Consider the following 27957-nt stretch of genomic DNA (forward strand, 5'->3'; position numbering starts at 1 on the left):
TGATGGGTGCTAACTTTGGATTTTCACTACAGAGGCAAAAATACCCCCTTCCCCTGGCCAAACACATTTTATAGCACTTCCTTTTTTATAAGTAATTGCAAAAAGTCATTTGATTAACAAGTTTTGCATATATAACATCTCAACAACAGTCTGTCAACCTGCTGAGCTACTCCGGTAGCCACTACTATAGAGCGAGTCTATGCATCCCTTGATGTACTAAAAATCACTGCATTACCAACAGTACTTTGGGTGCAGCCCTGCCATACAAGTAATTTAAATTGGAATGAATGCTGTGGATTCGCATGCATGGGGCAACATATGTTGCAGATAAGCCAGGGGCCCTCGTGTCTGGCCCGGCAGCTGCGGCAGTCTACTGCTCCTTCAGCGCTGTCACTGAACTGCAGTTAAAGCTAAATGGCTTCAGTGGGTTAAGTAGTACCCTGTCGGATTATGTGCAAGATATGTAGATGAATGATTGAAATGCCAGCAGACTGGACTTCTTGTGAGGATAGCTCGGGGACAACATACTCGCCTTGGAAGCAAGGCGACATGGAGCAACACGGGTTTGATTCCCCGGGTCCCCGCTTAGAAACCTATGGGTATCAAGCGTATTAGAAATAGCCAATTACATATTACAACTATTGCAGGAAGGGAATAGAAAGGGTAAAATATAACCAGCTGATGCTCTTTCTATCATGTTTTGCCTCAGTGTCTTGAGTACGAGTCATGTTTACAGTTATGTGCTCTGACTGCTCTCTGTGCTCTCTGCCAGATGGGGTAAAGTGGCCTATAGCTAACTTCTGAGATTTCCCAGTAGGGCTCTGCACCCTAGGTCCCTTTTGTGTGCGGTGAAGGATGTGCGCTGATATTGGTAAGGTAAATCTAGTACATCTATATAATTTGTAATTGTACTTCTTCAATTGCAGGAACACAAATTGGCTTTATCATCCCATCTAGGACAGCAAAGTCCCCAGCAGCAGTGGCAGCATAAAAAATCCTGACCTCTGTAGTAGGATTTGCCGAAAGTAAGGATGACTTTTTTTTAAAACCAACTGTATTTTGCTGTGGGTGAAGGTGGGGCAATTTCAAAGGTATAGTTAGCAGTCACAATCGGGCATTTCAAACCTATTTGGAGGCTGTTCCTTTCTCATGTCCAGTTTGGAGCAGTACTGAAAGTTCACGTCTCATGTGGGAGTTGCATTTACAGTGCACTGTGTACTCTCTCTTGGTTTCCCAGCGCTAGGTCCTGCACACTAGCTGATGCCTAACACCCAAGAGCTGGTTTTAGCCCCTGCACCTCTAATCTTAATTTTGAAGTCTCAGGTTGACTGTTCGTTTTCCTTGCAGCAGCATTGCTCCAAGCATCAGTGCATCAACCTAACCACATGGGTCCCAGCATGAAAAATCCAGTGTCTCACTTGACGCAGCCATGCAGGCAAGTAAGGATTTCTTTTCCCTGTGTACCATTGGTTGAGTAGAAGTGCTGGAGGTTTATATCAACCCTGCACAATGTGCAGCCAGGTGTGGTTTTTGCCGCCAGTCGGTGGACTAGTAATTGGGCTAGGACTTCACAACCTGAACAGGGAGTCTTCCGAGACTTGTATCAATGTGGTGTTTTTATATTTTCTTTAATCCAACCAGTATTTCTCCCTCATTTTTGCATGGGTGTTTTCCCCAACCTTTAAACAAGGTTAGTTTTAAATCTTTGCACATGCAGTGTTTGCCATTTGAAATCACTTTTTTTGTAGGCATTTCAAATTTTTGAAAATTTGAAATGATTTTTAAAAACTACCGCGACCTACAAGTGGTGGTTTGTAATGTTTTCACAGATTCTGGCTCCTTTTTGAAACGCTTTGTTGGTACGAAGTGAAAAAGACCTTTTCACTGTACCAATGGGGCAGGGGGGCTTAATTTAAAGACTGCTCTATGACCACACAGAGCGGTCTTTCTAAATCGGACTGTCATACTTGTCAAACCCCTGCCGCACACAAGTGCGTGCATGGGCTGACTGGCTTTGTGAGCCCCAGCGGAGTTGTTGGAGGAGGCAGAGGTGAATTTTGGACTGTGTGTGAGTGAGTATGTGTGGGGAGGATGCGTGTTGATGCGGGAATGGGTGGTGGGTGGGAAAATGGGTGATTTTGGGGGGGTTAAAGCCCCACAGACACCTGGATTAACAAGTGAATGAGCGGGAGGTGTGGGGGCGGACACGGGGGGGCAGTAGGTGATATTTTGCATTTTAAAGTCAACACAAAAACGGCTTTAAAAAAATCTGTCTTATATGTTCGGGCTTTAAAATGTGGGAATATCACATAGAACTGGATAGTTTCCTAGTCCCCAAAGATGGTAGGGATCTCAAACTAAAAGCATAAGGATAGGTGTAAATGGGCAAAAGAAATGCAAACACACGGAAATATGTCTCTTATTTGGACTTTGAGTTCACATGGATCGCAGTTGCTGGAGAAGTTGAGCCTCAGTTTGTGGTTTGCGCTACATTAGCAAATGACAGCCTGAATCCAACAAAAAAAGTGGCATTTGGAAACAAAAAATGCCGATTTAGCAAAAAAGACCAGGAATTTCTTTGTATGGCAGCTGCAAGGCATAAGAAAAGCAAAAAGACACTCTTAAAATGTGGCCTCGGTACCTGCAAATGCTTTGGAAGCTTTTTACCACATTGTGTACTATCTTGGCAAAAACAAGCCTTTTACAGATGCTGAGAAAGTGATTGTCTTGGGAGGATAGCTCAGTGGCAAAGTGCTCGCCTTGGAAGCAAAACGACACGGAGCAACAAAGGTTCGATCCCCAGGTCCGCGCTTAGAAACCTCTGGCTATTAAGCGCGTTATAAATAACCTATCATATCAATCTGCCAGTAATTCTCGCTGTCAACCGTGTAATGCTTGGTGACGGTGCAGCAAAGAAATGCAAAATATTCCCATATCTGACGCCCACATTTTCTGCCGCATCACTGGCCTGTCCTTTGATATCGCAGTTGAAACACATTCCGTTTTCCCTACAGTTGGATGAGTCACTGACATTTCAAAATAAGCTAATTTTAATTTATTTTGACATTTATTTTAAGCGCACATAGTCCAGGGACAACTAGGCACTGGGTACAGGAGCATGTTGGTTAGCTGGTTACTTATATTGCTTATGGTTACAGTTTTACAAGTATTTACAGTACAGATCTTCGGGTACATTTGATTATGCTGTTTACACATAGTTTCTCATGTTGCTTAAGGTTGCAGAGGTTTTGCAGTGGAAACCTTGGTAAACGTTGGTCATGCAGGGGTATGGGATAACACGCAGGGTATCAAGTTCATTAATGTTATACAGTTGTGCGGCTATCGCTAGTTCCCTAGGTTGAAGAGCCATGTTTTTAGTTCTTTCCGGAAGGACCAGAGGTATGGGTCAGCTCTCAGCCCTAGTGGTAGGGCGTCTTATTCCGGGGCAGGCCTCTCTGAGAGCCTGCCCTGCGTGATTGCTGCTTCTTACTCCTGGAGCCTGCCTCCTTTGCTGCCGGTCCCACCTCACCTTTGTACGTGCCTGGATGGAGGCAGCGTTCTGGCCCTCGTCTTGCAGCTCAGCAGGGCTGCTCTGGGCCTCCGGTCTCCGTCGGCTGGCCTGCGGGGGGGGGGGGGCGGTTGTCTAGGACTCGGGGGAGACTTCTCCGCTGCTCCCGCTCAGCTCGGGTGAGTGGCCTCTCTTGGATCAGCCATCTTCGTTTCGCTTCCTTTGGTGCCCGGTCTGCCTGGGTCTCGCGGGGTGTCCGAGGATGGAGATCTCCCATGTTCCTCCCGTCTGCTACTCCTTGTGGCTTAAATGAGGTACTGCCATGGAAAAGAAAGGAGTGTGGCCAGGAGGGGTGCACGTGCTTAAGAAGCCAAGTTGGGTGGTGGTCCGAAAGAGGGTCCATGGGGAAACAGCTTTCACAGGAACATCATGGGGTCAACGGCCAACAACAAAGATCTTACACTCATGTCCCTTAATGTCAATGGCTTGAATTCCCCAGCTAAGCGGAAAAGGACCATGTATAATAGCCCTCCAGGAAACGGACATTCCCACTTCGGATAGGGAAGGGATAAGGCTTTGGGGCTTTAGCCGAATCTTCCAATCGACGCAGGCTAGCACGAAAGTAGGGTGGGTGCTCCTAGACCTGAGGAACAACCTTGGCCTGACGCACATGGACATCCACAGGCATGATCAGGGGAGGTACCTTGAGGTAACCCTGAAGGGGAAGGGGGAGGCCTAAACCGTAGCAACGCTATATGCACCCAACGCCGGCCAGGATGCATTAATTCAGAAAGCATTGAATAACCTAGATAAATGTGCACAAGCCCCCATTGTCCTGACAGACTTTAATTTAGCATGGGACCTCATAAGAGACGGAAGCAAGGGAAGCTCAACCGCTATGTTAATGTCAAAGGATATTTGTACCGCGCACTATCACCACCGGAGTGGTCCCCTGGCGCTCTGGTGGCTCTGAAAGAGGGAGGGGGGGGGTGAGTTAGTGGGAATAAGCTGGAAAAGTGCAAGAGAGCAGTGATGTGCTGATGGCAGCCTCAGCCTGGTGGGTCCGTTGGCTGGGCTTGGGGTGTTTTACGGTCGGTAGTCGTCGGGTGCTGTTGTGCAAGTCTATGTGGGGTTTGTTTTGTTGTTGCAGTGTAGTGAAGTTAGTGCGCGTTGCTGCGTTTTAGGCTTGTGGTTGTGTTTGGTTAGAGTTTTAGAAGTGTATGCAGAGGGATGAAATTGTTAGTGGATTGGTTAGTTGGCATTGCTGTCCTTGCAGTTATGTCTATGTCTGATGTTTGCTATCATTCACTATTCCATAGTTGCTAATTTTCAATATTCTGTCTAGATGTGAGGCAGGCTAGTGATCACGATTCCAATCAAGTGTTGCACTTACCATCCTTCACAGTTTCATCCAAGTGTGGCGCATGCTAACATTCACATTTCTATCTAGATGCGACACAAGCTAACGTTAAGAATTCCTTGTATCCTGGCTTGCAACATGGTTTAACTACTGACTATTGTATTCACTCTCCTGCTCGCTTTGCGGCTTTTGACTGTACTGTTCTCACCTCCCCCGCCTGTCCTCCCCTTACTTTCTCCTACGCACTTACTATATGGTAGTCTCCTGTCTGACCATTTCCTTCCCACCCTCCTTCCTTCCTTTTCTATGTTTAAGCTATATGTCGTCATGCCGAAGATGATAGTTAATTTCACATCCTCACTGTTCATGTCCTGTAAGAATGTCATTGTATTTTCCCTTCTTCCCTCCCTTCCCATGCATTGAAACGTTGAAATACTATGGGTGCTATACATCATATCAGTGCATGTTCTCTGCCAATAAGTAAGAGTGCACAATTATCCTTCTAGGCAGCTGTGAAATACCACTAGCATCATTGTTGATAGACCTTGCCTTAATACTACTTACCATATGCACTTATGCTCCCCTGACTCCCATATGCTGCGCCATAACTTCCGGTCAAAGGCTGGTTACTTGGACTACCGTAACCAGTTTGCCTTCCTGCCATTCCAGGGGAAATCTTCGGGGGAACTCGGAAGGAATAAGTAATCTGGCGCTAGTGGACGTATGGAGGGGGGGACAAGGATGGGTGCAAGAGGTAAAGGTAGGGATACAGAGCTTCTTTGAAGACCACGTGTATCCGGACATGTCACAGTAGACGTGGTGGGATGCCTTTTTTAAAGCAACAATAAGGGGGACAATTCTAGCCATCAAGGTCTGCAGAGATGGGGAAAGGAGATTAGAAGAAGAGATTTTGGAGGCAAAGCTCAAGGAGATAATGAGTCGGGTGGGATCTGGAGCAGGCGGGAAACAAAGAGGGAATACAGGGCAGTATGGGCCCAACTAGACCAACTACAGACCAGAGCAGCCGAGCGTGCCCTACTCTCTTAAACAGAAATACTATATAAAAGCAAATGAGTCCGATAGGTTACTAGCAAGGCTGCTGAGGAGAAGGCGTAAACTACAGTAAAAATAAAAGTGCAAGGGGACAACTCAAGCAATACTGAAGATATTAAAAAATAATTCTTTGAATACTACAGCTCAGATAACCCGAGCCCACACGCTCAAGAGCCATGCCTAGACGAGGTTAGTCTCCCAGGCATCACGGAACAAGAGAGGGAATCCCTTGAGCATGATATCACCAGTGAGGAAATCCGGGCGGCAATAAAAGCACTGCTCTCCGAATAAATCTCCAGGCCCAGACGGATTCACCTCAGAATTTTATAAGACGCACAGAGAAACAGCGTTGCCCTATTTAACACATTTTCCCTGCGGGGCGTCATCACACAAACTATGCAAGAGGCAAAAGTTATTCTTATCCCTAAGAAGGGAAAAGACTCAATGGAGTGTGGCTTGTATAGGTCAATCGCCTTAATTAAGGTAGATGCCAAAATATGCACAAAGACATTAGCAAATAGACTAGACAGCAATCATCCAAACTGATCATTCAGATTTTGTCAGGGGACGGCAGACCAGTGACAATATTTTCGAAGTATAATACATCTTACTGAGAAGGCCAACAAGAAAGAGATCTCATCTCTCCTTATGGCTTTGGACACAGAGAAGGCATTTGACAGGGTGGAGTGAGTATTCCTGTTTAAAACTATGGAAAGGATGGGATTTGGTGACAAATTCATGAGTGGGGTTAGAGCTAACTATATACACCATTGGTTGCGAATGACCAATTAACGGAATCGGAGACGGTTCAACTGGGCACAAAAAAAAGGGGGTGCCCGTTGTGGCCCCTTCTCTATGCGATACATCTGGAGCCCTTCTTATCAGTAGTAAGAACTAATATTGACATAACTGGGGGTCCCGTTCGGGAAGGGGAGGGATAGAACACAAGATAGCCGCGTTCCCAGATGACATGCTAATGGCCATAACTCACCTAGAAATATCTCTGAGCAATACACAAGGCAATGGAGCTGTTTGGGGCTATGGCAGGGCTAAAAATAAATACACGCAACTGAAATCTTAAATCTGACTCTCCCAAAGGAGGTAGTACTGGACATCAAAAGGTGTACCCCATATAGATGGGTCGAGAGGAGCATAACATATTTAGGAATTAAACTGGCAAAGTCGATAAAGCACTCTCAGGTAAACTATCCACACTTAGTAGAAGCTATCAAGAGTGGATTGGGGGCCCTTGTCCATAACATGGCTCGGCAGAATAAACGTTTTAAAAATGGTCATACTTCCCCAGATTTTATATTATTTCTTGGCGCTCCCATTGGCCGCCCCCACCTCCCTATTTAGAGCCCTCCAAAAATACACAAGCAGATTTGTATGTAACAGGAGACCGAGGATCTCGAAAAGGGTAATGGTGACCCACATAAATAGTGGTGGGCTGGGGGAACCGGACTTATTACTTGGGTGATCAGAGACTGGCACAAGGATAACATGAACAAGATTTTGACACCAATGGACAGAGCAGTGGCAGGGAAGAATTTAGACATAGTGCTATGGAAGCCCAAGGTGGAAAGACCCCCCGTCCCCAAATGTACAGTAGCAAGATTCTGTCTGTAGTCGGGATGCTTGGGACAAAGCCATCAAGTGGGCGCATATCCCCTCCTACCCCGCACCGCTGGCTCTAATGTTCAGGAATGCACAGTTTACCCCAGGTTGGAAAGGAGCTCAGGTGAAACCCTTTACTCGGTGCAAGATAGACTTCGGGGTAGGGAAGAGCGCACTTTCGGTACACCCAAATCGGACATTGGCTCCAGCATCCCCTTATGAAGGAGCTGGCGACGCATGATTCAACTGCCTTCGAAAAATATCTAATCATCGATTCCGGGAACTGAGGGGCAGTGGCAACAATATACACTCACATAAAAATGGGCAGGACACACCACAAAGGGGGGTACCTGAAACGCTGGGGGGAAGCCTCCAGGCACCCAATAGAAGAAACAGACTTGGTAAACATACGGAGGAACATACTCAGGCTGACGAGGTCCTTCTATATAAGAGACATATGGGTAAAACTGATGACACACTGGCACTTGACCCCAACAAAAGTCCCAAAATGTACCCTGGGGAATCTAAGCTCTGCTCGAGGAAATGCGGGATGGAGGTGGCACAAAGCCATATATGGTGGGAGTGCCCCTGTATACAAGAGTACGGGGGTTGATAGAGGAGGCAACAGAACGATGCCTGGGGGTGACGAGGAGGGATAAGAGGCTTGGCACTGATGGGCCTGGATGGAACAATCGACGACGTGACCTCAAAGGTGGATGGTAAGTTTGTCATCCTGTGGATGGCAGAAACTCTAGCACTAGCACAAAAATGGAAGGCCAAGGAACCTCCAGTGGAACATGAATGGGTTGGAAAGATATGGAACTTTGCCGCGCTGGAACGTTAAATGTACATTTTGCAAGGGGACCATCGTAGATTCCTGGAGCACTGGTTGGGGGTACGGGAGTTCTTAAAAAGTGGGAACAGGGGGCTTTGGTGCCCTAGGAGAATGTGTCTCTTAGGTCTGGAATGATTGACTCAGGTTCATCAGCTTCAGCCAATAAAGGACTGGTGGGATTTCAGGAGTTGCAAACGCAACATAAGATCTCTACGGGGAGACGAGGACATTCACCGAAGAGGTCCGAGGTGCCAAGTACTAATCTCGAACAGGGGAGAGGTGGAGGGGGGCGGGCAGTTACCGGGGAACTGTATTGTTTAAAAATGCAAATAAAGAGTTATTATAAAAAAAATGCTTAGTTGTTTCACACTGAGGTCCGGTGACTCTCCAGGGGAAACGTTTGAAATATCATTTGTGAACTCGGGAACAAAGTGACACTTTCTCCTGTGTTTAGACCAAAAGAAAGAAGAGCCTCTGTGTGATTTCACGCTGGCTTGTACTGTTAGCTTACCTTGGCAGCATCTTTGAAAAGCAACATTTTCTAAACCTGTCCCTGCAAGGCACAGAAACCACATAATTTGCTATGAACGCAAAAATATCCGCATTCAAGAAAAAGCTGGATCTTTGGAGGAGGAGGGTTGATGTGGGTATTACTGATGCGTTTCCATTTTTACTCTTGAGGAGATGGAGTGTGATCTTTCATGTGTTGCTGAACTAATTGGAAACCATCTCCGAACCAAGTACTTTGCATAGGACAATTGTAATGTCAATGACTGGGTGTTTCAGCCTTTCCTAGCAGATGTAGGGGCCCACCTCCCAATGCACCTCGAGGAGGAACTAATGGAGCTTCAAAGTGACCACCTACTGTAGAGCCAATGAAAACAAATGTCTTTGGGTGGATTTTGGCAAAATGTGTCTGCATCAAAATGTGCAGTCAATGTTCTGTTACCTTGCAGAACCTCGTACCTTTGCGAGTTTGGATTCTCAGCACTTGCAGCCCTGAAGACTAAATATCAGTCGAAGCCGGAAGTGGAAGAAAACCTGTGGTTGGCTTTTGCAAAAATTGAACCCAATAGTGACAGGCTGGCTGCTGAAAGACTGGCCCACCCATCACACTAGTTCTCCAATATGCCACTGCCCAAATTGCATGTGACTGCATTGATAGTAATCTCAGTTGTTGTACTTGAAACAAATTGTTACATCAGTTGCATGTCAAATGTTACTGTAGGACATCCATATTGGCGGTTTCTTTTGTGGGAAATAAATATCCAACATTACTTTTAGTGAAGTCCTCTGTATTGTAGCAAAACATTCTGAATGGTGTCTTTACAAATATGTGTCTGATTTAATTTGAGTTATTGCTCGCACTGATTTTGAAAGAGTTTATTATTTGGCACCCACGCCTCCATTTGGGGCCCCTTTCTACACCAGCGCGCGATAACCGTTCACAGCCGATGAACGTTTTTGAGTCTGTTTGTATAAGGGGGCCCAAGCCAGGTACATTTTCCTTAGGAGGGCTCAGGGTCAAAAAAGTTTGAAGACCACTGCTGTAGAGTGTTAATATGAAAATGTGTTTTATTTAAAAAAGAAAAAAGGTGAAAAACCTAATTGCTATCTTGCTGGCACCGTTCTATGTTAACATATATTTTGATTGCTAGTTTGTAAGAGCACTTAGAACCTCCCTGTGGTCCCTAGGTGACAGTGCACGTGTGGGCTTGAACAGCGGAAGCTTGATGATCTGAACACACCGTTGCAAAATCCCTGGTTGCTTTTTTACTTTTTAAAATGGTCCATTACCCTCGTGCATGCAGTGCCCATGTGTGTGACGTTGCTATGTGTACGGTGATTACACAACCCGTACACATGACTGCACCTTCATTGGGTAAGAGCAAATAATTCCAGTGCATTACTCTGAAGGAACGAGATCACAGGGGCCCAGCGATACTCCAGATTTGACTCGGTTGTCTGCTTAAGAACATTGCAGTGTTGCGTAGTCCCTGCGAGTATGTGTCTTGGGCACGGTGGCTCTATGCTTGTAATTTTCAATAGTTGCCCATACAGCTGCATGATGGTGCATAGGCGCCCACTGGCATAGAGTTCCCTTGTGTGAGGATTGTTGATGTGGCACGTGGGAAGCATGTGAGACTTTCGCAGCATCTTCAATCTTGCTTAATGCGAAAGCAAAGTGCCAAGGGGCACAGTTGTTTGGCTGGCATAAGAGCTGGCTACATTTTATAAAGTGTGTGGCAGACAGTTTGAGCCCCTGTGTGTGTGCTGCACATACCGCCAGGTGTAGTCTCAGGCCGGGGATGCTTAAAACACCCTGATGAATGCGCTCTGATTCCTGCCTTCCTGCTTCTAGTGGCACAGGACGCTTTACTTTACAAAAGCCCCAAATTAGATTTGCTGTTGTTTCTGCGCACAGAGACTGGTTGCAGATATTGGCCATCTCATTAAGAAGGGAGAAAAAAAAGGCTTCTCTAACCAACAGTGGACAGATGCCCCCCATCTTTTTATTTCTCTTAACATTGATCACGCCCTCATCGCTGCTTTGTCATTGAACACCAGCCAACAAAAGAAAAAGTCAAAAGACAGAACAACACTCTCTAAGTGGCAACCATTAATTGTCCAGCAACTGAAAAAGATTTACATTAAAGCAGAGCTTTGACTCACCTGGCTCCTCCTTTTCCACAAGCTGGGGAAGATTGTTTACAGTTTGAGATTTGTGTAATGTGAAAGGTATACAGGACATGTACTCGTTTCTCAAGTTAAGTTCAAGGTCAAAGCACCCCTAAAGAGGTTCTGTAAAGCTGCTCCCTTCTCCTACTCACTCTTCTGGCTCCAGTCTTGACCTTTAACTCAACCTACCCCATCTCTTCCGTCTCTACACTACCCATCTATCTCTGACCAAGCTTTACTCTTCTTCTCCCTTACTCCCCTTACCCATTCTTCTACTTCTATACCCTCCCCTACCTCCTTTTCTCGACGTGACCTTTGCGACTTTAGTCTGTCTCTCTATTTCGACACTTGCTCTTCCTCTCTTCCCTCACTCCCTGATTTCTCTTCCCTCTTGGCCAACGATGCTCTATCCACTCTTTCCTCTTCTCGCCTCGAGCGACTCTGGCTCAGATTTCTCTCACTATCCAACCAAACCTCCTATTTCTCCTACAATTCTCTTTATGTCTCATGCCTCAGCTCTGCTAAAGGTTCCTACTACCTTCTCCACTTCCAAGCCTCTCACCCTTGCCGTATCTTTCAAACCCTCTCTAGTCTTCTCTCCCCGACTACACCTGACCCTTCAGCCTCATCCACCCTCTCTCCTTCTGACTTTTCAAGCTTCTTCTCCTCCAAGATTTGTCAAAACAGTAACTGCTCTTCCTACTCCCCCCACCCCTCCTTCTTTCCTCCCCATTCCCCTTCAGCTTGCATATCTGTCTTCTCGCCTGTCTCCCCAACGGACGTGTGCCCTCCTCCTGTCCAAAGCGCCCCCTACGTCGGCCCCCGCTGACCCTCTCCCCACTCTCCTTATCCCGAAGATCTACCCTCTTCTTATTCCTTACTTAACTTCCTTCTTCAACATCTGCCTCTCCTCAGCAACCTTCCCCTCCACATTAAAGCATGCCACTATTGGACCTATTCTGAAGAAAACTGCTGGTCCCTTTCTTATCTCTAACTTCTGTCCAATCTTTCTTCTCCCATTCCTCTGTAAACTACTTGAACGCCTCGCCTACTTCCAGCTTCCAGCCTTTGTCACTAACCTTTCCCTCCTACCCCCCTCTCAATCTGGCTTCCGACCTAAACACTCAGCTGAAACTGCTCTCACTTATATTCTCAACTCCCTCCTTTCCGCTCGATACTCTAAACAATCCTCTGTCCTTATCCTCCTTGACCTTTCTGCTGCTGACACTGTCGATCACCCCCTACTTCTCAACACTCTCTCTTCCTTTGGTTTCAAAGGCTCTGTTCTCAATTTGCTCAATTGTCTTACCTCTCCTCCCGCTTGTTTGCTGTTTCCTGGGGCGGTCGTTCCTCGCCTCCCCTTGGACTACAGCATACCCCAATGCTCGGTTCTCGGCCCTTTCCTATTCTCTCTACACCTCTCTCCTTTCCCCATCATCTCTTCCTTCAGTATTTCTCACCATTTCTATGCTGATGACATCCAGTTCTTCCTTTCTTTCTCTTCCTTCTCCGACCTCCACCTTAAACTCTCTTCCTGTCTTACTGCTGTTAACAACTGGATGTCATCCCGCTTTCTTTCCCTCAATACTGATAAAACTGAAGTCTTATTCTTTCCCTCCAACTCTCTTCCCCCTCCCCCACCTTTTATTCACTTCCCCCCTCGAATCTTCCATCTCTGCCCGCGCTCGCAATCTAGGCATTCACTTTGACTCCTCCCTCTCCTTTTCCCACCAAATTTCTCTTACCTCCCGCGCCTGTCGCTACCACCTTTTCAACATTTGCAAAGTCTGCTCCTCTCTCACCTTCGATGCCATTAAACTTTTAATCTCCTCACTTATCTTCTCTTGCCTCTTCTATTGCTCCTCTATACTCTTTGGACTGCCTGCTTCTCATCTCGCCCCCTCAAATCCCTCTACCACTCAGCTATCTGTACCCTCTGTCTCCTTGCCCCTCTTCCGTACTTTGGTTGGCTTCCCTTTCACTCCCAAATTAAATTTCATTTCCTCTGTCTAGTCTTTAAAACTCTCAATGATCCTGCTCCCCTAATCTCTCCTCTCTTTCTACACCCCTTCCCGCTCCCTTCGTTCTGCTGGTCTCTTCCTTCTCACCGTCCCTCCTTCCCCATGTGCCGCCTGCCGTTTCCGCTCCTTTCAGCTCCTAGCCCCCCTGCACTGGAACTCCCAACCTCTCTATCCGCTCCATACCTACCTTTTCCTCCTTCCATGCTTCCCTGAAATCTCTCCTTCTCCATTCCCCGCCCTGATACCTTTCCCTCCTCTCATTCTCTCTCCTTCCCTCACATCTTCCCTATGCACCTCTCCCTCCCCTTACCCTCCTTGCATCTTCACCCTTATACCCTTTCTGTTTCCCTCCTCCTTCCCTTCCTCACCCCTCCTTCCCTCACAGATAAATTGCTCTTACTGTTTTATTGGTTTGATTCATGTTGGTAAATTGATTTTACTGTTACATAGAAATGTATATCTTGTTATAATGTAAAGCGCTTTGGATTAAAGCGCTATATAAACACATTAAATGAAAATAAAAAGCAAACTCGACTGGCATTCAGAGACTATTTTGTATTGTAATGCTTTTTAATATTATTTTTTCACTGCTGGAAGTTACAGATGCTATACCTATGAGGCAGAGCTGTTGTATTGCTTTTATGCCATTTATTTGAAAGAACTCATAGAGAGCTTGTTACCCCCAGTTGATGTATGTATATTTTATTTTTCCTGTTGCCTTTTCAGTTCACAGTAGTATGAAGTTGTGCCAGCCTCTGGGCGGGGGGGAGAGTGTTTTAATTCCCTCCATGACTCGTGCGCTCCTTTATCTACGTTTAGTTTATGTTCAACACTTTGGGGAAATCGCTACATGATTGAATAAAATGTACGTTTCAGGGACTCGGACAGATTACTGCATGTTCTAGTTGTACTAATGTCCCAATCTCTATATAGGTTGATGAGATTCCTGTTTGTTTTTCCCAACCATGGCACCGCAGCAGTTAATTGAAGATAGTTTGACCGGAAACGCTGTATAACTTTATTAAATGCTTGCCAGGGCTAGTGATCCCTATGTCATTAATTTGAAAATATCTTTTTTGATCATTGTTCATGATGATCTGGGGTGAATGCTTTTATGATGATAACGGTTGTTTTTTTGTTGGCTCTAATGATGGGACCAGTTCATTCTCGTTAGATGTTGTGAAGCTTGGAGCCATTTCCTTGCTTTTCTGGATTTTTCTGCAGCCTTGTGTAACAGAGGACTGGTGCGGTAGCAGGGGTTTTCTGACCTGGGCGTGAAAGTACTATTAATTGCTTTGCTATTTGAAAGTGGGAGGTCACTTTATTTCCTTGAGGCAGTGGTCTTCAAAACCTTTTATGCTGAGACCCCCTCCATAGTTTTCCGGGGTGCCCCCACAGCCACAAATGCTTTTATTTTCTATTAAAAGCAGTCACCATAATCCTGTATTGAGAGCTTTGGCTCTACAGTTTGAAGACCACTGCCTTAAGACACCCTAGCAGTCGAGCATACAGAGGCCCTCTTCTCGTGGCTTGGGTGGGGCGATTCCGCCCCTTCCCCTTTCTAATTCCTCACAATGACTGTTCTACTGATCAGTCTGATTGCTTTCAAACCGTCGCCGCTTAGGGAATAAATACGCCTACTGGCTGCCCCTCTCTGGCTTTAACACTGTTGTTGTGCCAATGCCACCACAATGCTCTACCTGAGTAGGTCAATGCCTTCCTCAGATAGGTGCACCCGACCCTCTAATTAATATGCTATCTACATGTATCAGTCTGTGGCGCATGTGTGAGAAACCATGCCTCTGCAAAGTGTACCCATGGCTTGGTTTACATTTTTGCAGGACTTTTCCATTTCTATTTCAGCTTTAGTGCATAGTTATGGCACAGTAGCAATGCTTATGGGGGTTAGGGGAGGGTTTCTGACCCTTCTAGTAGATCGTGCCTGGCTCATATTAGCAAAGGCCTGCCTGCTAAGGTGTAATGTTTACTTTTTGCTTCCACAGTAAAGATCACTTTGGTCATGGGTTCTGTCCCTGCATACCCTCCTATTTCTGAACCCTATAATTTCCTGTACATGTTGCTGTCCGCAGGCTGGGACTCTCTCTAAGGTTGATAGTTACATTTAAGAAACTAAAACAGGTGCTTGTCTTTTAAAGAACACACAAAATGACTGCAGCATTTTAGGTACAAGAGCTCTGCAGTTAAGAACTTATTGCCTCTCCAGAACACCCACCTTTAATTATTAGTGAGCAGATAGAACTAGTTGAAGCCACAATGGGTGAGGTCTTGGAGGAAGTTATCAAGCACCAAGAGATGCTTCACTCACAAATAGGGACACATCGGGCAGGAGCATCCATAGCAAGCCCGCTATAAATGAATGGTTTTGGGTGAAGGCAAGTTTCACAAATACTTGAAGCATACTAAATGTACGTTTTCTTCCTTCTTTTAGGTAATGATTGAATCATGGCACACTTTAATGTGCTTTTCTTTGATTCTGCCAATTATCTGTGTATTTGAAAGGATTGGGAATTTGAGCCTTTGGCCATTTCTCGTGAAGTTAATTGTAAATGGCTGATGCAGGGTCTTGATGAAAGTAGAAGAGAATACGTGAAGAAAAGGTTTCCAAAGTAGTAGTGTTTTTCCAGTCGGCAGGTAAACAATGTGTTTTTTTTTTTTTCTATTTAATTGATGGGTGGGGGAGGAGGGTTCATTTTACGTCCCTAGGTGGAGGCGTTCCCTTTCTTCAAACAGGTGAGTGCTGCACAATGCCCGCCACTCGTTTACAGCATTTCTTTCCTCTAGAGTAAAAGTATAGATGGTCTGCATAATTTCTGTTGTTATTGGGCATTGGTAGGGCGCCTTTTACCTCAACGATCTCAACGCGCAATGGGTTGAATGCTCTCGGGGACTGTAGTCCAGGTTAGAGTATGTGTGCAGCTCTATGGGGAGCAAGGGGAAAACGCCAAGGAGCGCAAGAATAAGCAAAAATGACACCAAGGTGACGGATAGGATCATGCTTAAGGGGAGTCCCTTACCCCAGTGTACAGCTCAAGCAAAAAGTCTGTTGTATTGATAGTCACATTTTGAAGTTTTAACTTGCCTTTTTCATACCCGCAGCCAAGGAACAGTGTATTGAGACACAGAAAACATTTGCCGAAATAATTAAAACCTATTGTGATGCAGAGGGACTAATTCAGGCTTAAAAAAGAAAGGCAGAGGAGGAAAAGCAGCTACTGGTGAAATCTGGGAAGTGCTGGAAAATGTAAGCGTGTTGCATGAACTACAAAAAGAAGATGCAGTGTAAAAAAAGAAAATAAAGAGAATTATATTGTAAAAACTGATGGGTGGAAACCGACTATTCTCAAACTTAGTAATGGCTGTTAACAGTTATGGTCACAAAAGCTGGAAAACCTAAGTCTATTGGCAGGGGTGGCTAGTGTTCTTCATTCTGCCTGCATTCCTGCCTCAGAACCCGCCTGTTACTTCACCTGGACAATTGAAGACACAGCAGTAAATCGGCAGATGTCTCTGTAATGTTGCAGCTCCCAAAGATGTAGCTGCGCAACAACTACAAAATATTGAACTATCAAGTAACAGTCAATTGGCTGCTACACTTTGTCGGACAGATCTAATTTGACACGCTCAACTCTATCAACATGTCTTCTCAACAGTGTGTACTTGTTGCAGCATGACGGTCATGCCTGAACTCCATCTAATCATCATTGAAAGTTCTTTTGCTCTTTCTGATCACCTTTGTACCATTTATCTTGGTACTTTGCAGCATTGCCCTATTGTTTGTTGGCCTTCCAGCATGGCCGCATCAGTCTCCTCTTAACCTGCCTGCCTGGGCCCAGCTGCTCCTCCTCCCATTGGTTGCACTGGGCTTCTTAAGCCAATCACGGCAACCAGGAGGTGGGAGCTGGCCCAGACTACAAAGGCCCACAACGAAGGCCCCTGCCTAATGCCAGAATGTTGCTTGGGATTTTTCTTGCACCCCTGCACATGAGCTTCTATGATGCTGCTACCTCACACCTCAAAGAGATCTGGACTACCATGACATTCACACCTCCTTATTAACGATGGGTTAGTTCCCCACCTTCTGGACACACTCCTACCCTCTCTTGACTTCACTTCCTTCTGCTTGTCTTCCATCTTTGCACTCTTGATTGCATTATGTTCTATACCCACTGCTAGCATCTGAATCTAGCTGTAATTACAATTCTAGCTGTGTTGTTGCTTTCAGCTTGAAATCGATTCTAGCTGTGTTTTTGCTTTTGGCTTAGAACCAAACCTAGCTGTGTTTTTGCGTTTGGCTTAGAACCAAATCTAGCTGTGGTTTTTGCTGGAAATCAAATCTTGCTATGCCCTTTGCTTCTACTGTGTACTTTTTCTGTAACGTGCTGACCCAGTGATTGCACTGATATTAATTCTTTCTCTTTCAAGATTGCTTGTAAACTTGCTTAGCCGCTTAAATGGGTTGACACTAACATGAACCACGAATCTTGGTCAACAGAAATGGTATTAAGTGTCATGTTAGATTTTTTTGCATGACTAATTCAACTGGAGATAATTGATTGTATGTAATTGCAAATAACTAAGTTGAGTCTGAATTTGGTATGTATATAGTGTTTATCATGAAAATGGATAATTAATTGGTCCAACTTCTTTGCTGAAATCTTTTGTAGAAAACTTTGTACGCCTCTGAAGTATTTCATGAAACGTGTTGGGCCCTATGCAAAAATAAAAACCGTTTATTTTGAGTTACTCAGAAAATGGTGATCTGTATGTCATCTTGAAATATTATTGATGCAATTGATCTGTTTATTATAACATAAAACCATAACTGTACTAAATGTAATACACTACCACGAATTAGCAATTTGTGTCCCTAGAAAGGACCACTTTGTTGCCTCAATAAATTGGGCTTTTTTTTAAACTATAGTGGGCAGGGGACGGGAGTTCCCTAATAGGGAACCTTTTTCTTTTCTTGTTTGATATACAACCCATATGCCAGGGTTAATGTTTATCTCCTCTGCACCTGGAGTTGCAAAACAAGCATTCTGGTTATCTTAAGTAAAACCGCTAGACTATCTTACAATCAAAATGCCACCCCTCATTTCAGGAGTGCCTAGTGTTTATATCCTGGACTTGTATCCCTCCCTATTGCTGACACCCATTCCAGCGCTTCCTCCAGACAGACCCTCAACGACATCCTCTTTGTCGTGCCTTCTCCAGCTCTATGGACTCTTCATATGATCTCAGTGCTCTGTCCTCTCTCCTCCTCCCCCATTAATGGTGGCACCCGCTGGGAAGCCCTCATAGCCCTCTTCGACTCCTCTAAGGTCATCATTAATGTCTACCTAAATGGCACCATCATGGTCCAAGGCCCTCAGGCCAATCTCCTCCTCTTTGATAGGCGCTTCCCTCGCCTCATCAATTTCCTTTAATCTCCTGCTGTTCCATCTCTCTTCCCCTTCTGCTTCCCCCTTGGCTACCTTGCCCTCACTTCCTGCCTCTTTTGACCCCCCCCCCTCTCCTCCCGGGCTCCTTTTTCCCCTCTGCAGGGCATACTTCTGATTTCTACCCCTCCCCGGAAGTCCTTTAAGGCTGGCAACCTTCTTCATCGTGCGACACTCAACTCACGCTCTGCTGTCAAACACTCATCTGACATCTGCCGCCTCCTTGAACAATTCAACCTCATGTCCTTGGTCTCACTGAGACATGGTTCACGGCCAGCTCTGTCACAAGCTTTGACACTCTCCTCCCTGACGGCTACAAGATCCTCTCCACACTCGGATCCACCCAGTCTGAAGAGGGTCTTTCCTCAGTGGATTCCTGCCTCTACCGTTCCCATGCAGACTTACTCCCCTTTCGAATGCCTTGTCTGCAGGCTTTCTCTCCTGGTCACTCGCTTACTGTGGCTATGATCTATTGGCCTCCTGGTCAGATCACCTCATTCCTCTGAGTAGGCGGACCTCTCCTCCTCCCTCCTGACCTCAACCACTCCACTCCTCCTTCTTGTGACCTCAATATCCTCCCTATTCCTCCTCTGTACTCTTTGGTGACCTCTGCGATTCCCTCTCCCTTTCTATCCTCCCCTCTGGCCCGACTCCCTCTGCACGGCACACACTTGATGATTTGATCTCCTCTGACCCCCCCCCCCCCCTCTCCTGTAGTGATCACTCCCTCTTCTCCTTCCCATAGCGCCCTTTCTACCCCCAGGCAAGCCAACCCAAACACTGCCACCTACCTTCTCGGACAGCAGGCCCCAGAAGCGTGTGTCAGTTGAGGCTTTCGTTGCCACATTCTTCCCCAAACACCCCCCCCCCCCCCAAAAGTCCCCTGCCTCCCCTCTGGCTGACTCACGTCCTGAAATGGCCCTTTCCATCCGCTACTCTTCTATCTCCGATACTCTTGCTGTCATGAGGATCCGTTTGAAGCCCAAAGACAAGTGCAATTCTTGGTACGACTCTAACCTAGCTACCCTTAAACGTAAGTGCAGGGTGGCTGAGAAGAAATGGAGGGTTCTTGCTCTTCCTCCGACAAACTTGCCTGCCGCCTGCTCCAAAGTCAATACCGACTCTGTCCATACGAAGAAGAGAGTCCACATCCAAGCCTGGGTCTCTGTGGCATCTAACAACTCGGCCGAACTCTTCAACATCTGCAAGGAGCAGGCCAACCCTGCTGCAGTCTCTACGTGTCCTGTCACCTCCCAGGCCCTTGCTTCTCACTTCATCTAAAAAAAACCAGGACATTCTGTCCACCCTCTCATCCCCTCCCCCTCTTATCCTTCTATGAACTCTGGCCCTCCTACAGCCGCCCCACCCTCTTTCTCCAACTTTCCTCCCCAGACAAGGTTGTTAGATAAGTCTGATTATGAAAGTCTCGTCAAAACAGCTTCTTCCCTGTTCCTCCAAAACCATCAAGGACCAAATTGACACCCTTGCTCCTGCCCTGGCTGATTTCTGTAACCTCTCCTTCGCCTCAGGAGCCTTCCCCTCCCCTCTCAAGCATTCCCTTGTGCACCCTCTTCTCAAGAAACCCACAGCTGACCCTTCTTGCCCTGCAAACTATTGCCTGATCTCCATCACTCCTTTTCTGGGCAAACTCTTGGAAAAGCTGGCCATCTCGCAGCTTAACCTTCACTCCGATTCTGTTGATTGCATCCACGACCATCAGTCTGGCTTCAGAGCTGCCAGAAGCATGTAAACTGCTCTGCTGAACATCCGTGATGACCTGCTCTCCAACCTTGACTCTAACATCCCTTCTGGCCTCATCCTACTTGATTTCCCCCCTCCCCCTTCTGCCTTTGACACGGTCAACCATACCATCCTGCTCAACCGTCTGTGACAACCTGGGTATCACTGATCAGGCTCTGGCCTGGCTGACTTCTTTCCTGTCTGATCGACCCTCCCAGGTCCAACTTGGGTCCTTCCTTTCCTCCCTCTCCCCCTCTCTACCTGCAGTGTTCCCAGGGGTCTAACCTCTCACCTGGCTTTTCAACCAATACCTGGCAAATCTCGCTATCGCATTGTGCCTCTCTGCTCCAATTTTCAGTGCTGCTATGAGGATGACTCCTCATTTTCAGTCTTCCCCCAGCCACCTCTTCTCCTTCTCTCATCTCTGATTGCCTGTCTGCTCTCTGCCTTAATGACTGCAAGACAGAGATTCTCCTCATCGGCACACGTGCATCCTCCTTTCTTGTCACTCTCTGGCCGGCCTCCCTTGGCCCTCCTCCTACCCTGACCTTTGAGGCAAAGAACCTAGGGGTCATCTTAGATTCCACTCTTTCCTTTTTTGCCTACATCTCTGATGTCTCTAAAAAGTCAAACTTCTAACTACACCTCCTAAGAGGTATTCTGCCTTTCCTCTCCTCCCCCTGACCCCCACCAGAAGGTCACTGTCTCTCAAGTCCTGGTTCTCTCCAGGTTGGATTACCGCAACAGCCTCTTTCTAAATCTACCTGCTTATACTCTGCGCCCTTTGCAACCCATCTAGAACAGGGCTGCAAAACTTGTCCTTTGCCTCAAGCTCTGAGATCGTATCTCTCCAGCCCTGAAATCTGTTCACTGGCTCCCAGTGGCTGCAAGGATTGCGTTGTCCACAAGACTTTCTGGGGCCTGGGTCCAAAATACCTTCAACTCCTCCCTCCGTAAATACCTTCATTCTCGAGATCTTTGCCCCTCCAACTCCTTCAGGGACAGTCATAACTCCAAAAAAACGAGCTCGGGGTAGATCTAGGTCTTCGGCTGGGGCCTCTGAAACTTGAGGAGAACCAGTTCTGGTTTCAGATGAACCTCAAGACCTTCCTCTTTGCTTCTGCTGTCTCTCCTCCCCCCTGCTGGGGCATTGTGCACATGGTTACCCTCTGATTTCGGGGCCAGGCACTTGCCCACCCTGCCACACACCCGCGCTGCCTCCTGGCAACCCTACCCTAGCACTTGAGTCTCAATCTGTAACCCTACAATTCCCCCCACCCTTTTTCTGCACTTATCAGACACCCCCTGTCTGTGCCTTAAACCAGGCACTTGCCACTTGGTGGCTGCACAACCACTTGTTTTATTTGTTTGTTCAGCACATTCCATTTCTCCCCCCCCCCCACCCCCTTCACTTGTGTGTTCACAATGTCACTGGACCTAGTAAGGTCGTTTTTGTTCTCCCTTGTTCCCCTCCCTTGCCTTGTCGTGCTCTGAAACACTTGTGTATGAGCGCGATACAAATAAAATATCAATTAGAAGTGAAGTGACACCTACACGTTCCCACGCACCTGCTCAATCATTAAGATTATGGTCTTTGAAAACAATGAAATTGAAACATCCCCACAACCAAGTTTGTTTGCTACGTCAGCCCCTGCTACTAATCGGCAACATGTTTGTAGCTCACATGCTGCTGTGTGGAACTGAAGATGCAAGTGCTCTTGTTTGTAGAACTATATAGTTGATCTGGTGAATGTGTAGGTTGGTGCCAACTGTTAGGCAGAAACCTGTGCAGTTCCCTCTGGGACCACTGCAAAAGATTTAAGACTACAGGTGTTTGGCAGTAAACCCACTTGGTAGCAGTCTGTACCACACAGATTCACTTGGTAGCTGTGGCTGAGCAGTCAGACTTCCCTCAAGAAGAGTTAGGCAGTATACAGAGTATTCACAATAGGTCAAGAGAACACAATGGAACAAGTAAACACTGACCAGGGCTTGGTGTAAAAGAGAGATAATTATTTATTTAAAACCACATCTAGAAAAACACACAGGCACTAATAGTAAGCAATTCAAAAACACGGTCACTAAAAGATATACACTCCCTTAAAAGAATATTAGTCAAGTAAAGCCCCACTTATTTTCAGACAGCGGTGAGCGCTTAACGTAGATGACACTCTAATAGTTCGTTTTAAAAAGGGAGAGAAAAGCAGAGAACAAATTGAAACAGATCCCAACGCTTTTACGAGAACATAACAAGAGAGGAAGGCAAAGTAAAACCGTGAATTCCGAGTCAGTAGAATGGATCTGCTTTAAGAGGATCGAAACGAAATGTGTCCAAGTTCACACGGTTGCAGTGCACAAAAGTCTTGAAAAGGTTCAAAAAGGAGTTGGACCAAAGAAAGAGACCAGTTGGAGGGTCAAGGCGGCTAGCCCAGTCCAGAAGGTTGAGTTATTATTACCTTGTAGCAATCTTTAGAAAGGGAGGCCTGGCGGACACGGTACCTTAAAGTGGTGAAAAGACTCCGGCGGGGGCAGTTGTTCCTGGCAGCGGGTGCAAGTCGGTGCTTTGTCCGGGGGAAGAGAGGATCTCGTCGTGGAGGAAGACAGGAGTCTGTTGCACTGCCAGGGAAGAAACCAGCCGCAGAGTTTCTCAGGTATGGTACAAAGAGCGGTCCGTTGATTCGCGGTTCAGTGGTAAGTGGCTATCCGGCCGCCGGGGTGCTTGGCACGGGCAGTTCAAACACAAACCGGTCTTGGGTTCGAAGAAGGAAGGTAAAACTGGTTGTGCCCACCAGTCGGGGGAAGAAGCCTCTCCAGCCGGGAGATCTTCTCTGTCGCCGGGAAGTGGTGTCGGTTCCGCAAGGCTCCACCGGTGGTGTCGTCGTGGTAGGCCAACTCAGCTTCTTCCTCGTCGGATTCTCAGGTCCTGTGGCGACTTCTGAAGTTCCAGTCCCCAAAGCCCTGCTTTTATGCAGCATACCCCCATTCACTCAGCCTAGCTGTCAATCAAACATGCTAAGTGGTGAGCTGGCCGGCTCACCACTTGGGCCAATCACACCAGAGTGCGACTTGAGTTACCAAGGTAACTCAGTCCAGGGTGCCTAAACCCCCTCCCACACCCCCTGTGGTACCCAGACAGAGTGGCACCACTTTTGGAGGCTTCTGTGGAGAAGCCTGCCAAAAAAGTGGAACAAAGGGCTTGGGTTGGAGTCACAGAAGAGAACGCAAACGCCATTTTAGAGTCGATGCCTGGCAAAAAATACCAACCGGTGAATTAATATTAATTAAACCGGCGGTATGTTCGAGGCTATGAGAATTAAATAATTAAAGTTGGTAGCCTCGAACAATGGGAAAATCCCATAGGAAAATATTTGCGGTCGAATACAAAAAGTAGTTTCCACTGCCACCAGCCAAAACTCGATCAGGGGGGACGGAGACGTTCCCCCTCGACTAACAGACCCCGGGGCAATCGAATTGCCCCGACCAGTACGTCCACAATATGATGGTTTGTACTGGTTTCTGTTAATAATTTGGGGCTAGTAAAGCCAATGGTGACTTTACATGCCCTGGGAGACAGTAGTCAGTCCCAGGGTATGGAGTCTATGGTGGGGGGTCACTATGAAACCCCTGTGTTACTGCACGGAGGGTGCTGTGTAACACACATAATAAAAACACATGAGACCCTATGGAGTAAAGGACCCCATAGCCCATAAAACACATTAACAGTCAGAGGAACACCATAAATCATGTCCAAGAGTGGGAGAAAAAGAGTCTCACTCTTGGCAGGAGAAAAAAACAAACTCCAGAAATCCAGCAAAGCTGCTGGGGGACTCATCCTAGGTTAGGATATTCAGCCTAAAGAGAGAATTCTCCCTAACACCAACTTGTAAATGGTCCATGTTTTTGTATTAGGTATGGTCCATGATTTCTGGCGGGGTCAGCAAGTGTTTTCTTGGGTTTGGTGAATGGTCGAACTAACTGTTAGCTACTCATAGTGATATTGGGTGAAGTGACTGTCGGCAGTCTGTCATGCAGGTTGACCTTTAACGGATTCTGTTTAGGTCACTGAAAGTGTGTATTTGCAGTGCAATGATATGTAATTGTGGGAGTTTATTGGGTGTGATGCCATGTTAGCTAGACGTGAGAACTGAAATCAAGGAGTTTACAGGTTGGTTGGTGACATTGCAGGGTGGATTTGTAGTTTTGTATACTAAATCAGCAAACTTTGACATTTGAGTGCACTAGCATAAAAGGAAAAGATTGAAAGTGATGGCTGCAAATTTCCTTGAGGTTTTCCAGTACACTGTCAATGGGTTTAACTGGACTCGCCCTATAGTAATACCATCTGTCTTACACACAAGGGATACATCTTGGGGGGTAATCAAAAACCCTTTTCCTAAATCTTTTGGAAGCATCATGAAATAATGCCTCCTGAAGTTCGTCTGCAATAATCATTCACAATTTCAAACCCATCCTAAATTTGTCATGGACCATCCTGGAGTAATCCCCCTCCACCCCCCACCCATCCTGAAGTTGTCATATGGTCATCCTGGAGTAATCCCCCACCCATCCCGAAGTTGTCATGGGGTCATCCTGAAGTAATCCAATACCATCACTGGAAGTAATCCGAATTCCTCCTGGAATAGTTTCTGTAATACCTCTAGAGTCATCTCATTTTAAATATTTTGTCCTATACACATACTTCAGGACGGCTTTGGATGATCTCCTTGAACTAGCCTTTGATGACTCTGGGATGGAGTAACTGGATGACTCCAAAATGATCCCAGGAAGATCTTCCTTTTTGACTTGGATCAGGATTTGCTGTTCTGTTCGTGCTGTCGCAACCTCCGAGAGTCAGTGGCTCATCTCAGTTATTGGGCAATTGTCATGATGCACACTGCAACCTCACGCCACAGAGATGCTGGCTCTAACCTTCTCCAAGGGCCATCCATGTCAATGACAGCCCTCTCCTGCTGCATATCTTCCGTCATATATGGGTACTAGTGAATGCGTTCAACTCACTATCGTGATCTCTCGCTGCCGTTATCTTGGGCCGTGTATTAGGAGGATCTAAATAAGGGACTAGGTGGACCCTTTCAGAGGGTGCCATATGTATTAGAAAAACATCCCACTCTGTGTAAAACCTGGAGGTGACCCCCATAAAAGTTTGTTATTGTCATCATTAGCCCACCTACGCTCAGCCTTAGCTTGCTTTATCTACACAGAGATGTGTTTTTGAAGACCCAATGCTTCCCTCTGTAAACATTGGGTAACTACTCCCCCTACATGAGGTCCCGCCTCTCTATGAGCCACCAAACAACCCAGAAAAAAGAGGGATTGCTACTGTTCCTGTCATTCAATATTCTCCGGTAAGTTGTAATTGGCTATTTATAACGCTTAGAGGCTTCTACACACTGACCCGGGGATCGAACCTGTGCTGCTCTGCATCGTCTTGCTTTGAAGGAGAGCGTGTTGCCCCTGAGCTATTCTCCCGAGACAATATTGAAGTCTAAGGCTCCGCCCTCTTGTCACTTGTGTTTGATGCTTTTGTGGGTCTAGTCTGTCAGCTCCCCCTCCACCTTCTCTTTGAGGTGCATGTGCTGCTTCTTCTGACATATCTCTGCCTCCCTATCACTAAACGGCAAACACCACCCTGGCACTCCCAGAAACCCCCCACCACACCCAGCTTGCTGCTGTGCTCTGAATACCAGTGCCTCCAACACATCCAGCGATGTCACTTCTCAGAACTAGATTCCGCAGCACTCGATAGTCTGGTTGCCAACGACCCTGCTGCACGCAGAGAGGGGGGCGACTTAACGATGCCCAAAACTTTGCATTCCATCTGCTCTAGGTGGTGAAGTTAGAAACTACGTTGCAGGTGCATAGACGCTAAAGAACTACTAGACAGGGATACAATTAACAAAAAGAGACTATGCAGCACATAGAAGAAAGACTAAGCATATTTAAGTATTTCTTTGCAAAGCATAAAATAAACAGTGTTGCAATTCTGTAAGTTTGCTAATTAAATTGACACTCGTGTAGCACAGCCAGCTATTTAAATTACCTTGTTCAATGAAAGCACAGTTCGCCCCGGCATTCCTCTCTTGCCCTAGGGTCTCCCCCCCCCCCCCCCCCCACTTGTATCTGTTCACTGCAAGTGCAAAGAGGCTAATGGGAGATAATGCAACAGAAATCATTTCCACTGTTAAAAGTGCCAAAGTCCTGTGTGGGAGGGCTAGGCAAGAAATATTCTCTCTTTTTTTCAAATAATTGCAAATCAGAAGTAATCTGGATTACACTTTCATTAAACTAACTATATCCTGTCTGGCAGAGATCAGTATGTGCGAGTGTTATTTTTTCTTTATTTTAAAACGACAGTCCTGCCATTCCCTTCCTAAAAAGTTGAGTTGTTAAATAATGCATAATTAAACTATTGTGACACTGCATTGTCTACATGTTTCTCAGTAAAGTTTAAGTAGTATCTACATCACATAATGTCAACTATGAAAGTGCATTATATTGACAATTTAACACTTTTGAAAAAGTACATGATCACGGGGGGGGGCGCTTTGATGCGGCGCGTAAGATGGCCTCAGCCTGAAAGCGCTCCAGTGGAGGCTATGATATACGGAAAGAATTAAGGTTACTAATCTCTGCAACCAGCCGCGTTCCTGTATTTAAGCTGTGGCGGAAAGCACCTTGCATCCTTGGGAGCAGTGGTGGCTCCGTGGGTCCGGCGGTTCCCTCATTAGCCTCTGGATCGGATGCTCCGGGCCATCAGGCCTTATGATCCTTGGTGCAAGTCCATCCCCCGACCCCGTGGTAACAGCTACGGCACGGACACGTGCACTGTTGCTGGCTCCTGGACGGGCCCCATCAGAAACCTATCCGGGTTCGGCTTCAGCCTTCGTATGTGGCACCTGGGCTGAGTGTGGATCCTGCGTGGACTGGCGTCCCCTTCTCCGGCCTCGCCGCGTTGCCGGCCCCGCATCCAGATCCTGGAAGTTCCAGGCAGTGGAGCGATGTGTTCCGCATGTGGACCGCTGGAACTAGCCCCATGGAGGAGCGCAGTGGCTAGTCATTCTAGAGTGCTGGATGTGGACAGGAGCAATGGACTTGGCGTGAGACGGCGAGCCCGCCGGCAGCTGTGCTCCTCTTGCTGGGGGGCTCCTGGACACGGATCCCTACTTGCTCCTATAAAATTGGACTGGTGGTCTGGGACCTTTCTCCGCGCTGAGGCGGCTTGGTTCAGGGTCTCGCAGGCCTTGGGCCGCATCTGCCCTAGCTGTGGCTCATACCTCCAGCCGGGTTCTGAGGTGGGCCGGCCCATTGTCCTGCTCCTTCACCGCTGCCTCTTCACTGCTGTTGGGGTCGGCTGATCTGCCTTCGGAGCCCCTACTGGAGGACTACTTGTCTTCTTCAATCTGGGCTGGTGAGGCCGGTGGGAGGAACTCTGTGGCGGCATTCAGTGTACTTGGGGGGGGGGGGGGGGGGGGGTCACTCTTCAGGCGGCGAGTCCCCGACATTGGTGGTGAGTTGGGGGAGGAGTCTCGGCATAATTAGGGCCTGTGCTCTGGGGCCCCTGGAGGGTTATCTACTCCGCAGGTGCTGGTGGGGCCTGCTCCCGTGGTGGTGCCTGCTCCCGTGGTGGTGCCGGGGGGTGGCTGCCCTCCTGTTTTGGTTCTGCC

General features: G+C 46.9%; 1 long non-coding RNA gene across 2 annotated transcripts in view; it reads left to right on the forward strand.

The window, feature by feature from the left end:
* The window catches only part of LOC138567015 (uncharacterized), a 44138-nt gene extending 26305 nt beyond the window's left edge, over positions 1–17833 (forward strand). The window contains exons 2-5 of one of the 2 annotated variants that reach the window (XR_011302086.1): positions 927–1025; positions 1348–1439; positions 15523–15725; positions 16191–17833. This is a non-coding gene — a long non-coding RNA (uncharacterized lncRNA). The remainder of the gene's footprint in view (positions 1–926; positions 1026–1347; positions 1440–15522; positions 15726–16190) is intronic. The other variant, XR_011302085.1, reaches the window with a different exon arrangement.
* Positions 17834–27957: the final 10124 nt, after the last annotated feature.

The sequence above is a fragment of the Ambystoma mexicanum genome, chromosome 2p (genome assembly GCF_040938575.1).
Source record: "Ambystoma mexicanum isolate Mex_15411 chromosome 2p, UKY_AmexF1_1, whole genome shotgun sequence".
NCBI lineage: Eukaryota > Metazoa > Chordata > Amphibia > Caudata > Ambystomatidae > Ambystoma > Ambystoma mexicanum.